General features: G+C 42.5%; 1 protein-coding gene across 1 annotated transcript in view; it reads left to right on the top strand.

Annotated features, from left to right (window-relative positions):
* Positions 1 to 628: 628 nt before the first annotated feature.
* The window catches only part of LOC141050964 (acetylgalactosaminyl-O-glycosyl-glycoprotein beta-1,3-N-acetylglucosaminyltransferase-like), a 152,874-nt gene continuing 140,294 nt past the window's right edge, over positions 629 to 13,208 (top strand). Inside the window, exon 1 of the mRNA XM_073547717.1 lies at positions 629 to 809. The gene's annotated coding sequence lies outside the window, so the exon portion shown is untranslated. The remainder of the gene's footprint in view (positions 810 to 13,208) is intronic.

Raw genomic sequence — 13,208 nt, 5'->3', positions numbered from 1 at the left:
TTTATCCGGCCCCTGGGCAGATTCTCAGGGACCCCAGTGCTTTGGCAGGGAGTTGTATTTTGATTGCCACCAGATCATTAATTTCTTCTTGCTCTGTGACCACACATATGCAGTGTTCACTACTGAACACTGAAGGGCATGCAATGAAAGATTACATCCTGACACCAGTGCCAGAGTCAGGATGTACTTTGTGGGCGGAGTTTGTACGGACCCCGAAGGATGGTATAAATCTCCAAATGGCCCTTGGCAGAAAAAAGATTCCTCACCCCTGCTTTACAGGATGTAGATAAAGAAAAAGCACCAGAGGAAGCCATCTTTTTGGTCCATTGACTGTTCAGCTCAGTTCATGTATATACACCTGAGATTTTTACCAATGCTTAAAATTTAATCATGTTCCTGTAAATTATGCACAAAAATGGTGTTGGAATGGAAGTGAATGTGTTCAGAAACTAAGAATGAAAACGTACTTAAGACATATCTAGTAGCAGAAGTGCTTTCCATTGCACTTTGAAGTAATAGTTTGTTGTTTATACCTTTGGGTTTTTTGATGACCTTGATCTAGTCTTTAGCCCATCCCACATCTGAGACTGAGTATAAGGAAGTATTACTGAAAAAAACACATCAGACTTCAGATGCTGGCAGTCCTTCAACAAGAGCAGGTTAATTAGTACATCACAGGACAGAGAGTTCATACTTATTTCTCAAGCACTTAGAATAGCAGAGGAGCAAGCCTTACAGTATTGGGGAATCTTCCAAAGACGGTTTTCTACAGCTGCATCCAGGAGAATTCACTAGGAAGATAACTAAAGGTAAACAGCCGATCCATTGTAACCCAATCATTGCCTTTGTAGTCTACGTTGTTTTATCTTTTTCATTGTTTTGCCACTGCAATATGAAACTATTGTGTCCAGTTATTGTTTTAGCTTTAGGATTTTCCCTCAAGCAAGTGAACTATCCAGGTAACAATCCTTACATACTGTACTTATGAATAAATCAATTTGTTTTGTAGCAGCTTGTTTAAAAGATTTTTTTTCAGTCTTGAGCAATATGTGATAGAGGAAACCAGCCAGGCAAAACTCATTTTTGCGTCATTGACTGTTCAGCGTCATGGCAAAGTCAACACACAAAGTCTATTAGTTGATACAAAGCTTCACTGCTGAAGAATTTTGGCAAGTTTAACAGCTTCCCTCTGCAGCCAATTTTCCTTTTTGCGCTTTTTATCCACCCCCCCTTCTTCTAAGAGCCAAAACGTATTTCTTTCTCAGTCTACATTGCTGCACGATGGCTTGTTTTTTAGCACAAATTGTAGCGTTCAATAATAAAGTAGATGAGGCCACTACCAAATAAACCAGGACCAACCTAGCACATACTTAAAAAGCGAACTATGCCAAAAAAAGGGGAAAGAAGTAAGCATATACATAAGGATCACTGTATAAATTAAGTTATTAAATAATCAATTACCTACAAGCCCCAAAAATCTGCAACTTAAAAGCAATTATAATGCCATCAAGCAATACCAACCCAGCCTGTCTGTAATAAGGCAACCACCTAACCTCATCTGCCTAAAGAATAATAACTCATTAATGTAATAAAAAACGAGGTGAAATTGGGAAAACAATTCAGCCATTTTTTTGTGTTTTGGTTTTAAGTCATACATTGTGTTGTAAGTTACACTGAATCATTATTCTCTGAGTTAGTAGGATTACAACTATACCAAACTTGTATAGATTTTCTTTATATTAAAATGGATAAAAAAAAACTCTGAAATTTGTAAAATAAAAAAAAATTTTGGAGGGTTTGTATTGCCATTTTCTGATGCCCATTACATTTCTGTTTTTATATCGATTAAGCTGGGGGAGCGCTTGCTTTTTGCATGAGCTGACAGTTTCATTTATGCCATTTCTGGCTATATATGACATTTTGATGCTTCAAATACATTTTTTATGGAGGAATTGTTATCAAAAACACACAATTCTGGCGCTTTATATTTTAAACAGACTTTTAGTAGTGCTGCGATATCATACATGTTTTTTTTCTTTTTTAATTTCTTTGTTTTCAATGGAGGAAAAGAAGGGTTATTTGAACAAAGTATTTTTTAATATTTAAAAAAAGCATTTTTTAATTTTTTGCTTTATTTTTAAATTTCCTCAGGGTATTTATCAGACATACCCCTTATCTCCTCAGGCGAATACTAAAGTATTGCAGAGTATAGTGTAAATCTCGGTCTCCCTTGCTCCCTTCAACCTCAGCTTATAGCATAGCTTCAGAGGAGGACTAAGATGACGGCAATGGGGGCCTCCAGTGGGCCCCCAGCTGCCATAGTAATCAACCGGCGCCCCCCCGATCATGTCATAGGGTGCCAACGGGAGTCTGCAAGCATAAGTAGAAGCACACATTCCTTTTAAATGCCGCTATCAGAGATTAACAGGGGTGTTCAACCCCTTATTAGCATCAGCTGTACATGTATGGCACAAGACGGTAGCGGATGTATGGAGCGGCCTCACAGGGTGAACCCACCACACACCCAGCAGGTAATTACTGTGTCTTACAGCCAGGACTTTCCACCTACAATCACTGGTGGCGAAAAGTATTGCCCACAATTTTAAACCTGTTAAATGCTGCTGTCAAACTCTAACAGCTTACCGACATGGGAGTGCATCATATAATGCAACCATAGGCGTGCCCATGACGTGAACGTGGGTCATCAGAGGTCTGTTGAAGACCTTTGAGCTTGTCTTTACTGAGCTCCCTTGAAACCTTGCCTGTGACCGGGCAACAAAGGACACCGTGATTTTTACTATATGCAGGTGCTTCTCACAAAATTAGAATATCATCAAAAATTTAATTTATATCAGTTCTTCAATAAAAAAAAGTGAATCTCATATATTATATAGAGTCATTACAAACAGAGTGATCTATTTCAAGTGTTTATTTCTGTTAATGTTGAGGATTATGGCTTACAGCCAATGAAAACTCAAAAGGCATTATCTCAGTAAATTAGGGTAATTAACAAAAAACACCTGAAAAGGCTTCCTAAGTCTTTGGAAAGGTCCCTTAAGGTACTGTCACACTAAGCGATATTGCCAGCGATATTGCTGTGTGTGATACTTACCTACAACCTGCTCCCCCCGCTGGTTATCGCTGATCGCGCGAGAACGTCCAGGACTGTTTCTCGTCGTCAGCTTCCTGCGGCGCTTCCTGTGGAGAGATGAGCGTAGAGCCGGGCAGGAGGACGCAGGATCGCCTAGTGTGACAGGTAAGTAGCGACCCCCGTCCCCAGCGATGTCGCTAGTGAGATCTGCCTGTGTGGCAGCTCACTAGTGACCACTTAGCGATGTACCAGTGATCCTGACCGCGTCATATCTCTGGTCGGGATCGCTGGTACATCGCTAAGTGTGACAGTACCTTTAGTCTGTTTCAGTAGGCTCCAGAAGGCAGTCACTGACACACTCCACAAGGAGGGTAAGCCACAAAAGGACATTGCTAAAGAAGCTGGCTGTACACAGAGTGCAGTATCCAAGCATATTAATGGAAAGTTCAGTGGAAGGAAAAAGTGTGTTAGAAAAAGGTGCACAAGCAACCGCAGCCTTGAAAGGATTGTTAAGAAAAGGCCATTCAAAAATTTGGGGGGAGATTCACAAGCAGTGGACTGCTGCTGGAGTCTTTGCTTCAAGAGCCACCACACACAGATGTATTTTTAAGAGTTTTAACGTGATTGATTAAAGGTTATATTGTAGGAGTCCATTTTTTCGGTTTTGCTAATTGATTGGGGTCCTATGTTCTATCGCATTTTTCGGTGTTTTGCCTAAAGTGGCAAAAACCCTGACATTCTGGCGTTTTGATTTTTTCTCTCTTTAGCATACAGATTGATTAATTTTGATTAAGGGTTGTGTTTTTAGGGATCCATTTATTTCAGTTTTGCTTTCTGCCACCTTGCCAACCTAAAAAATGCAATAAAAAGCAACAAAACATCCTAAAACAGTTCACCACAAAAAAAAATGGCATCACAAACCAACATTTTTTTTACAGAAAAATTTTTTGTGAAACTTTGATATCACTGTAATCGCACTGTCCTGACAAATAATTTTCACAAGTCATTTGTATCTTACATTAAATAATGTAAAAGCAAAACCCAAAATACAATTATGGAATTGCATTTATTCACTTAAGTTTTACATTGATGGGCACTATTTCAATATTTGCTTCAAGCAATAGGAAAATTATAATCAGCTCTTCAATGATAGCTTGATTTCCCTTGCCATTTGACATTTGAGTGAAGGTAAGTTTTAAAGAGCAGTGAAAAGAAAAAGCTCTATATTCCCATGTCCCACATTCCAGAGCATCTTAACTCCTTCCCGACATGCATCATACATATATTGTTCTGCGGGAGCTGTGTTCCCACTAAGGCTGGTTTCACATTAGCGCTTTTTAAGCGCACGCACGGCCGGGGGTAGCTCCGCCCCCGAGCCGGCTCTCTGCCCGGCGTGCCCGCCCCTTGCTTGTAGCGCCGCCTCCTAGCGCACAGCGGCGCCTGCGATCGGCGCACCCTATCTTTAGCATAGGGTGCGCAGATCGTGCGCAGGCCGTGCGCTAGTTGCGCTTTGACCTGCGCTGCGCACTTTTGACGGTGCGCCGTGCGCGCCAAAATCAAACTTTTCGGATTTTGGCGCGCACGGCGCACCGTCAAAGGTGCGCAGCGCAGGTCAAAGCGCAACTAGCGCACGGCCTGCGCACGATCTGCGCACCCTATGCTAAAGATAGGGTGCGCCGATTGCAGGCGCCGCTGTGCGCTAGGAGGCGGCGCTACAAGCAAGGGGCGGGCACGCCGGGCAGAGAGCCGGCTCAGGGGCGGAGCTACCCCCGGCCGTGCGTGCGCTTAAAAAGCGCTAATGTGAAACCAGCCTTACAGCAGTATATGTACGGCGGCACGATCGCGCAGCATCACGCTGAGCGTCCCAGCGATCGCGTGTGGGTGTCAGATCTGTGTGACAGTTGACATCCTGCAGCAACGCCCATGATCGGTGCAATCGCAGACATTTAACCCCTTTGATACCACTATTAGTAGTGAGCATCGCGCAGGGAATGAGAAGAGCATCAGAGGAGCATCGCGCAGGGAATGAGTTTCCTGCGTGCTTCCATCAGGACAACACAAAGTGATCGTGTTGTCCTGATGGTCTCCATGGAGAGCCCCGGCCCCAAGATGGCTGCAGAGTCCTTCGGAGTACTGCAGGGAAGGTGGCTTGTGAGCGCCTGCTGAGGCTTGTTAGAGCCTGACATACCTCCTTCCCTGCCTGTCAGATGTTCAAAAGCATTGCAGAGTATCAGATCAGCAATCTCACACTATACTCTGATGTCCCAGGATGGGACAATGTAAAAAAGTTAAATATAAATATTTAAAAATCCCCAAATAAAAAAAGAAATATTTTTCCAATAAATACATTTATTTCTGTAAATAAAAAAATGAACAATAAAAGTGCACATATTTGGTATCGCCGCGTCCGTAACGACTGGATCTTTAAAATGGTCCCACTAGTTAATCCCTTCAGTGAACACCATAAAAAAAATTAAAAAAAGAGGCAAAAAACAGTGCTTCATACTGTCGAACAAAAAGTGCAATAAAACGCGATCAAAAAGATGAGTGTAAATAAAAACGGTACCATTGAAAATGTCATCTTGTCCCGCAAAAAAAAGAAGCTTCCACACATTTATATCAGCAGAAAAATAAAAAAGTTATAGCTCTCAAAATAAAGGTAGAAATAATTATTTTTTCTATAAAATAGTTACCTTACCAATTTTATCACACGCAGAATGGTATAAAAAAATAACAAAAAGCAATTCCTGAATTGCTGTTTTTGTTCATTCTGTCTCCAAAAAAGTGGAATAGAAAGCAATGAAAAAATGTTATGTGCCCGAAAATGTCAGCTTGTCCCGCAAAAAGCAAGCCATCACATGACCCTGTCAGACAAAATATGGAAAATTATAGCTCTCAAGATATGGTGATTCCAAAACTAGTTTTAGCAATAAAAAGCATTTTTTAGTGTGTGACAGCAGACAAACATAAAAACCCGATATAAATCTGGTATCGCTGTAATCGCACCGACCCGAAGAATCAAGTCACATAATCACTTACACCGCACAAAGAACAGCGTAAAACAGAAATAAAACCAATTTTTCACATGCTGTTGATTTTTGCATTCTGCCTCCCAAATATAGCAGTAAGGCTTGGCGCACATTTATCCTGCACTCTATGCTGAGCGCTTACACCGGGGTTTCCGTGTAAATCTCTGAAATATGGGATTCAGACAGAACCTCTGGCTGAAGATTCCCTATAATGAGGCAGATAGAAGCACTGTGGATGCCATAGGACCTGAGATCTGGTGGTGTCTGTCTTTTTAGGATTGCATACAAGTGCCGTCGTCCACAGTTTTTTTTTGCATTTCTGAAAAAAAGGACACCACGGAACAGAGGCCAGACAGAGTCCAGAGTAAATCTGCTGCCTCACAATAGTGAATGGATCCATCGGGGGTTTCATCTGTCACACCATTCGGAGATTTAGATGGAAACCCTGAAGTAAGTGCTCAGCGTAGAGCGCCGTATAATGTTATCATAAATGTTATGTAAAATGTTCCCAATAAAAGCTTCAACTCAATCCACAAAAAAAGCAAGTTCCCACTCAAGTCCGTCATCTGTTAACGGAAATATAGGGGGCTTCCAAGTTACTGGTAGCACAAAGGCTCTGGAAAAGCGAATTGGCTCCTCACCCCCCAAAAGAAATTCAGCAAATTCTCCACTCCCAAATCCAGATGCTCTCCCCTCCCTTCTGAGCCTCAGTGTGCCTAACCCACATTTTGCAACCACATGTTTGACATTTCTGTAGTGATGAGGGTCCGCTAAATTTACAGGTGCACGTCTCCTAAAGTACGAGCTGGGCATAATGTACTGGTTACTACAACGGCAGTTTGAATTTTCACTCAACAACATTCAATGCTGCATGTTTCTGGAAAACACCCATGGAGTCAAAATTGTCACTATATCTGTAGATAAATTCCCAAAGGGTTATAATTTCCAGAATGGGGTTACTTGAGGGGGATTCTGCTTTTCTATCACTTAGGGGCCATTTATATGGAATACACAAACTATTCTAGGAAAATCTGCATTCCAGGAGGCAAATAGCGTTCCGTCCCTCTCGAGTCTCTCCGTATGGCTAAGTAGTACTGTACAGCCACATATGAGGTATTTCCAAGTTCAGTAGAAATTGTGAAGCAAATTTTGGGGCCATTTTTACCTATTTCCCAGTATGAAAATGTAAAACATGGGGCTAACACAAAATCTTGGTGGTAAAAGTGTAAATTATTTTATCTTCACTGCAAAATGGTATAAAAGTCTGTGACACACCTGTGGTGACAATATGATCACTGCACCCTTAGATGAATTAATTGAGAGGTTTAGTTTGTAAAATTGGGTCACTTATGGTGGGTTCTACTGTGTTGGCACCTCAGGGGCTCTGCCAGTGTAACATAGCACCCTCAAATAAGTGCAGCAAAATCTGCACTATAATATGGCGTTTCTTCCTTTCTGAGCTTTGCAACTGTGCCTTCGAAGTAGTTTTCAACAACATATGAGGTATAGATAAACTCAGGAGAAGTTGAACAACAAATTTTGGGGTCCATTTTTTCCTGTTACAAAATTTGGAGCTAAAAAAGATTTTTGCGTGAAAAATTAGATTTTTTTATTTTCATGGCTTAACGTTATACACTTCTGTGAAGGACCTGGGGGTTTAAGCTGTTCAATACACATCTAGATAAATACCCAAAGGGGTCTCGTTTCCAAAATGGTGTCACTTGTTGGAGGTTTGCACTGTTTAGGCACATCAGGGGCTTTCCAAACACGACATAGCGTCTGCTAATGACTCCAGTAAATTTTGCATTCAAAAAGTCAAATGGCGCGCCTTCCCTTCCAAGCCCTGCCGTGCGCTAAAAAGTGGTTTTCCGCCACAGATTTGACATCGGCATACTCCAGAGAAATTGCACATGTTTTTTGGAGCCATTTTTCCTGTTCCCCTTATGAAAATGCAAAATTTTGAGCAAAAAAAAGATTTATCTGGGAAAAATGTGATTTTTTTTTATTTTCATGGCTGTACGTTACAAATTTATGTGAAGCAACTCTAGTTCAAGGTGCCCAATACACATCTAGATAAGTTCCCTAAGGGGTCTAGTTTCCAAAATGGTGTAACATGTTGGTGGTTTCCACTGTTTAGGCACATCAGGGGCTTTCCAAACATGACATGGTGTCTGTTAATTATGCCAGCAAATGTTACATTCAAAAAGTGAAATGGTGCTCCTCTTCTCTTCCTGCCATGTGCCCAAACAGTAGATTTCCCCCACATAAGGGGTATCAGCATGCTCAGGAGAAATTGCACAACAAATTGTATGGTCCATTTTCTCCTGTTATCCTTGCAAAAGTAAAAAAAAATAGGTCTAAAAAAATTTTTGTGAAAGAAAAGTAAATGTTTATTTTTTCCTTCCACATTCTAAAAATTCTTATGAAGCATCTGAAGAATTAATAAACTTCTTGAATGTGGTTTGGAGTACCTTGAGGGCTGCAGTTATTAGAATGGTGTCACTTTTGGATATATACAATTGTGAGGTGGTCCCTAAAAAAATGGTTTTGCAAATTTTGTTGTAAAAATGAGAAATCTCTGGTCAACTTTTAACCCTTATAACCTCCTAAAAACAATTATGTTTCAAAAATTTTGCTGCTGTAAAGTAGACATGTGGGAAATGTTATTTATTAACTATTGTGTGTGATATGACTCTCTGGTTTAAGGGCATAAAAATTAAAAGTTTGAAAATTGTGAAATTTTCAAAATTTTCGCCAGCCAAATTTGCGTTTTTTTTTCAAAAGTAAACGCAAGTCATATCAAAGAAATTTTACCACTATCATGAAGTACAATATGTCACGAAAAAACAATCTCAGAATCAGTGGGATCCGCTGAAATGTTCCAGAGTTATTACCACATAACGTGCCAGTGGTCAGAATTGTAAAAATTGGCCTTGTCAGGAAGGTGAAAACAGGCTTCGGGGTGAAGGGGTTAAAGATCTCCTTCCAAAGTGACTGTACTGAAACTTATGGAAATCTGTTGGAAGATGTTATCATCGGCAGAAAAATCCCATCACCTAGCTGAAGGGCTCTATTTATATTGTGGTGAAAAGGATCATTCTTATATAAATTGATCCAAACTGAAGCCAGAAAGGCAATCTTGAGACCCTAGGTGAAGAAGGTATTGCCTTGAGGTTCACTCTATTACTAAAGATAAATTACTCTGGCCTCTGTTTTCTTTGGTTGTTCTGTGATGATGGGACACGTTTTTATTGTTCCAAGAGCAGCAGAGAATTGTATGGACTGGTCTCTGACCAAAAATGCTGAAAATTCCTTTTGTTTCATTGTGGAAGATTCATAATCTAATCTGAGACAATTTATTTGCAATTGTGGACTGAAAAGATGACTCATCGGATTGCAGCTACAGGTTAAAGACATTTTTTTTAATTTTGCCACTTTCTGATACTGGGGATATGGGGTCCTCTGTGGCTACGACTACATACCCTGATCATTGATTAGTTGTCAACCAGATCACCCAGTGTGGTTCATCTTCTTTTCATAAATGCTTCCACTTTCTAAATCAACTGGGTCACTCTGTCCCAGGCTTCACCCAGGGCTGTGGGGTACTTGGTACCGGGCCGGTGTCAGGGGGAGATGTGTCACAGCAGCGGTGACCCGGTCCGTGACCCTGGTCGCCCAATATCAATGGCGGATGATGTTTGTAATGTAGTTTTTATGGAAAGTTCGTGACGCCACCCGTGGTGTTTGGCAAGTAAGATGTTAAGCCAACGCTGCTTGCAGATCCACTGGGACTGATGGTGTGATGCAGCAAAGATGGTGTAGCTCCCCACAGGTGGAGCTGTAGCCCCAGGGCAGTGTAGGCACTATGGATGAGGATAGGTGCAGGACGGTGTGGATGCTGGTACCCAGATGTAGCGGTGCTGAAGGTGTTAGTGACGAATGAATGGAGGACACCAGAGCTTGCAGTTTCAAAGCTTTACTCACAGTTCGTGGTGCACACTGATGCCTGCCTCCGTGCCGTGACCTCCGGGGTAGAGACTCAATCAACCTCCCGGGCAAGTCAGGGCTCTCCTCTCCAACACTCCGCCAACATGTGCCTTTCCTGAATGACTCCTCTATTGCGCCTTTTAGTGTGAAGAACTCCAGTACTGTGGTTCCCTGAACTTCCTTCTGTCAGATGTTCCTAAGAACTCTACTTGTATGACAGACAGCTGTAGCCTGATCAGGGACCTCTTGGATCCCGGCTCTCTATCCGTGTTGCTGTTGTGTCCCAAGTCTTGGTTGGGAGTAGTGCATTTACAGCCAACTACTCCACCGGTGTCTGCTGCAGAACCATAAGTGTCCATACAACCTCGGGGACCAGGCCCCAACCTTGCGCTGAGAACCTACAGGCAGGGTTCCTATCCAACCCACTCCTCCTCTCTGTTCTCCTACTCCTTCGTTCCGCGCTGTTCCTTCTCTCTCTTATGGAAGCTTAGGTTGCAGTCCTACGTCTCTCCACCTTTCTTACTTTCCCGTGCCAGCTGGCTCAGGTCACTGAGGCAGCTGCAGCACTCCTTCATCCATCCCTTCTTCCAGGGATCCCCCACTCCTCACTGAGTGGCTTCCTACTCCGCCGACCTTCTGTCAGACTGAACTGCCCCCTAATTCTAAACTTTCCCACTCTTTTATATGAATCTCAACTCCACCCACCTCCCAGCACATCTCGTGTTATGATGCAAGGAATCACCAGAGGTGCTCTGCTACCCTCTAAGCATGAGCCGCAATGTGATCAGTGCTGAACTATCCTGTGTGTGGGATGCAGGTGTTGGAGTGCGGAAAGGAGCTCCCAACTTACCAGGATGGTGGGGCACTACACCTTAGGGGAAGGTGCCGTACCTCTGTGGCGACTGAGCCTCAGGGGTGCCACATACCCCCCGTTAAACACAGCACTTCCACGGGCTGCAAGATAACAAAGCAGACAGCAAAGAAACATCTAAAATTTGTCAATGCATAGTAAACTTTTCTTATACTAATCTTCCTAGTATAGGAGGTACTCATCTTAAACGTTACAAACAATTCTATCTAAAATTTTTAATTCTAAGTGCAATTCTCAATTCAAAGTGCTATTCTCTGTAACACACTCTTCTTTCTTTTCTTTCTCTTTATCTCTTTCTCTCTTTCTCTAGACGCAAGACGCTGACCGCAAATACCTGGTCCGTCAACTGTCTACTTTCAATTCTTTATTCAAGTTACTCATCTCTACATCAGACATTCCTAATTCTCACTATATAAAAGCTATTTCTCAATTATCAATACTCTCATAACACATTATCAATATCAATAATTGATAATGTGTTATCAATTATTGATAATGTGTTATGAGAGTATTGATAATTGAGAAATAGCACTCCTTCCTCCATCCCTTCTTCCAGGGATCCCCCACTCCTCACTGAGTGGCTTCCTACTCCGCCGACCTTCTGTCAGACTGAACTGCCCCCTAATTCTAAACTTTCCCACTCTTTTATGTGAATCTCAACTCCACCCACCTCCCAGCACATCTCGTGTTACGAAGCAAGGAATCACCAGAGGTGCTCTGCTACCCTCTAAGCATGAGCCACAATGTGACCAGTGCTGAACTATCCTGTGTGTGGGATGCAGGTGTTGGAGTGCGGAAAGGAGCTCCCAACTTACCAGGATGGTGGGGCACTACACCTTTGGAGAAGGTGCAGTACCTCTGTTGGGACTGAGCCTCAGGGGCGCCACACAACCACCTTCTTTGAAACTCTGCTATGCCTCCATTGCCTCCAATTTACCTGCTCCCTACCAGGACATCGCAGATGTCTTCTGTAATCAATGGAGAAGACCTTACCACCTCATCAACCATTTGGCTGCACCATTTGTCCTCACCCAGAAACTGAGATGAAATCCGCCTACATTAAAGAGTATCTGGAAAGGAATATCATATGAAAATCTTCATCCCTGGTTGGTGCCTGCTTGTTCTGTAAAAAGAAAGGAGGATCTCTGAGACCATGCATAGACTGTCAGGGTCTGAATAAATTATGCTGAAAGACCATTATACATTGGCCCACATCTCTGAATTATTTGACAAGATTAAAGGTGCTACCATCTTCACCAAATTACATATGTGTGGAGCTTATAACTTAATTCATATAAAAAAAATGCGATGAATGGAAGACAGCATACAACAGTCGTAATGGTCACTATGAATATCTAGTTATGCTTAGCGGATTATGCAACGCATCGGATGTGCTCCAGCACTTTGTGAATTAAATCTTTTTTGATATTCTCTTTCAGTATGTTCTATGGTAATTAGGGTTGATCGAACAGCTTCGGATAAGAGCCTAACCGAATAGCTATAGTGCTTACCTAATAGCTGCATCGGGAACCCGGATAGCTGGAGCGCTCCCGATGATCAGCTGTTCGGCGCTGCAGCTGCATATGTAGCTGCTGTTTCACTGTAACAACACATGCATAGAGAGCCTGTTTGTTCCTGATGCAGCTATTCGGTAAGTACTATAGCTATTTGGGTTCTGCATAAGGACCCAAAGAAGGTTTGCATATTATATTGATCCCACTATGGTGGCATCATAATTTACTGGGGACACTGTGAGGGCATCATACTGTGCTCATGGGGTTTACTGTTGGAGCAAATTGTGAGATGGTATTGTATTGTGTATGCTGGTGGGGCATTTTTGGTGGCAACATATTTTTATGGGTGCTATTATTTCTATATATGCCCCTGCCAGCTGCAAGGAAGATATAGTGTATGTGCCCTAATTGAATTAATAGGACATGTGAAGGTTACCTAGTGAGTGCTAGTTATCTGCCTCAGTAAATGTCTCAGTAATGGCTCTGTCATGGGAAGCCTAGGTAACTTTAGGCTGTAACCCCGGGGCCCCTGCAGTGTCCCTCAGACTAGGGGAGACCCTGTCTGTCCCTCAACCCAGGGTTTACACTAAGGTGTGCCTGCCTGGGCCTCCACCCTGTCCTTGTCTCCTGTCCAGCCCTAAGCTGAACCCACCACCCAGTGAGGAGACCAAACACCAGACCCCACAAATAAGTATGGACAGGGATAAAGGAAACTC

Source organism: Dendrobates tinctorius, unplaced genomic scaffold (assembly GCF_039654945.1).
Source record: "Dendrobates tinctorius isolate UK_male_01 unplaced genomic scaffold, ASM3965494v1 ptg000011l, whole genome shotgun sequence".
Taxonomy (NCBI): domain Eukaryota; kingdom Metazoa; phylum Chordata; class Amphibia; order Anura; family Dendrobatidae; genus Dendrobates; species Dendrobates tinctorius.
This window is presented reverse-complemented; position numbering and strand designations above follow the sequence as displayed.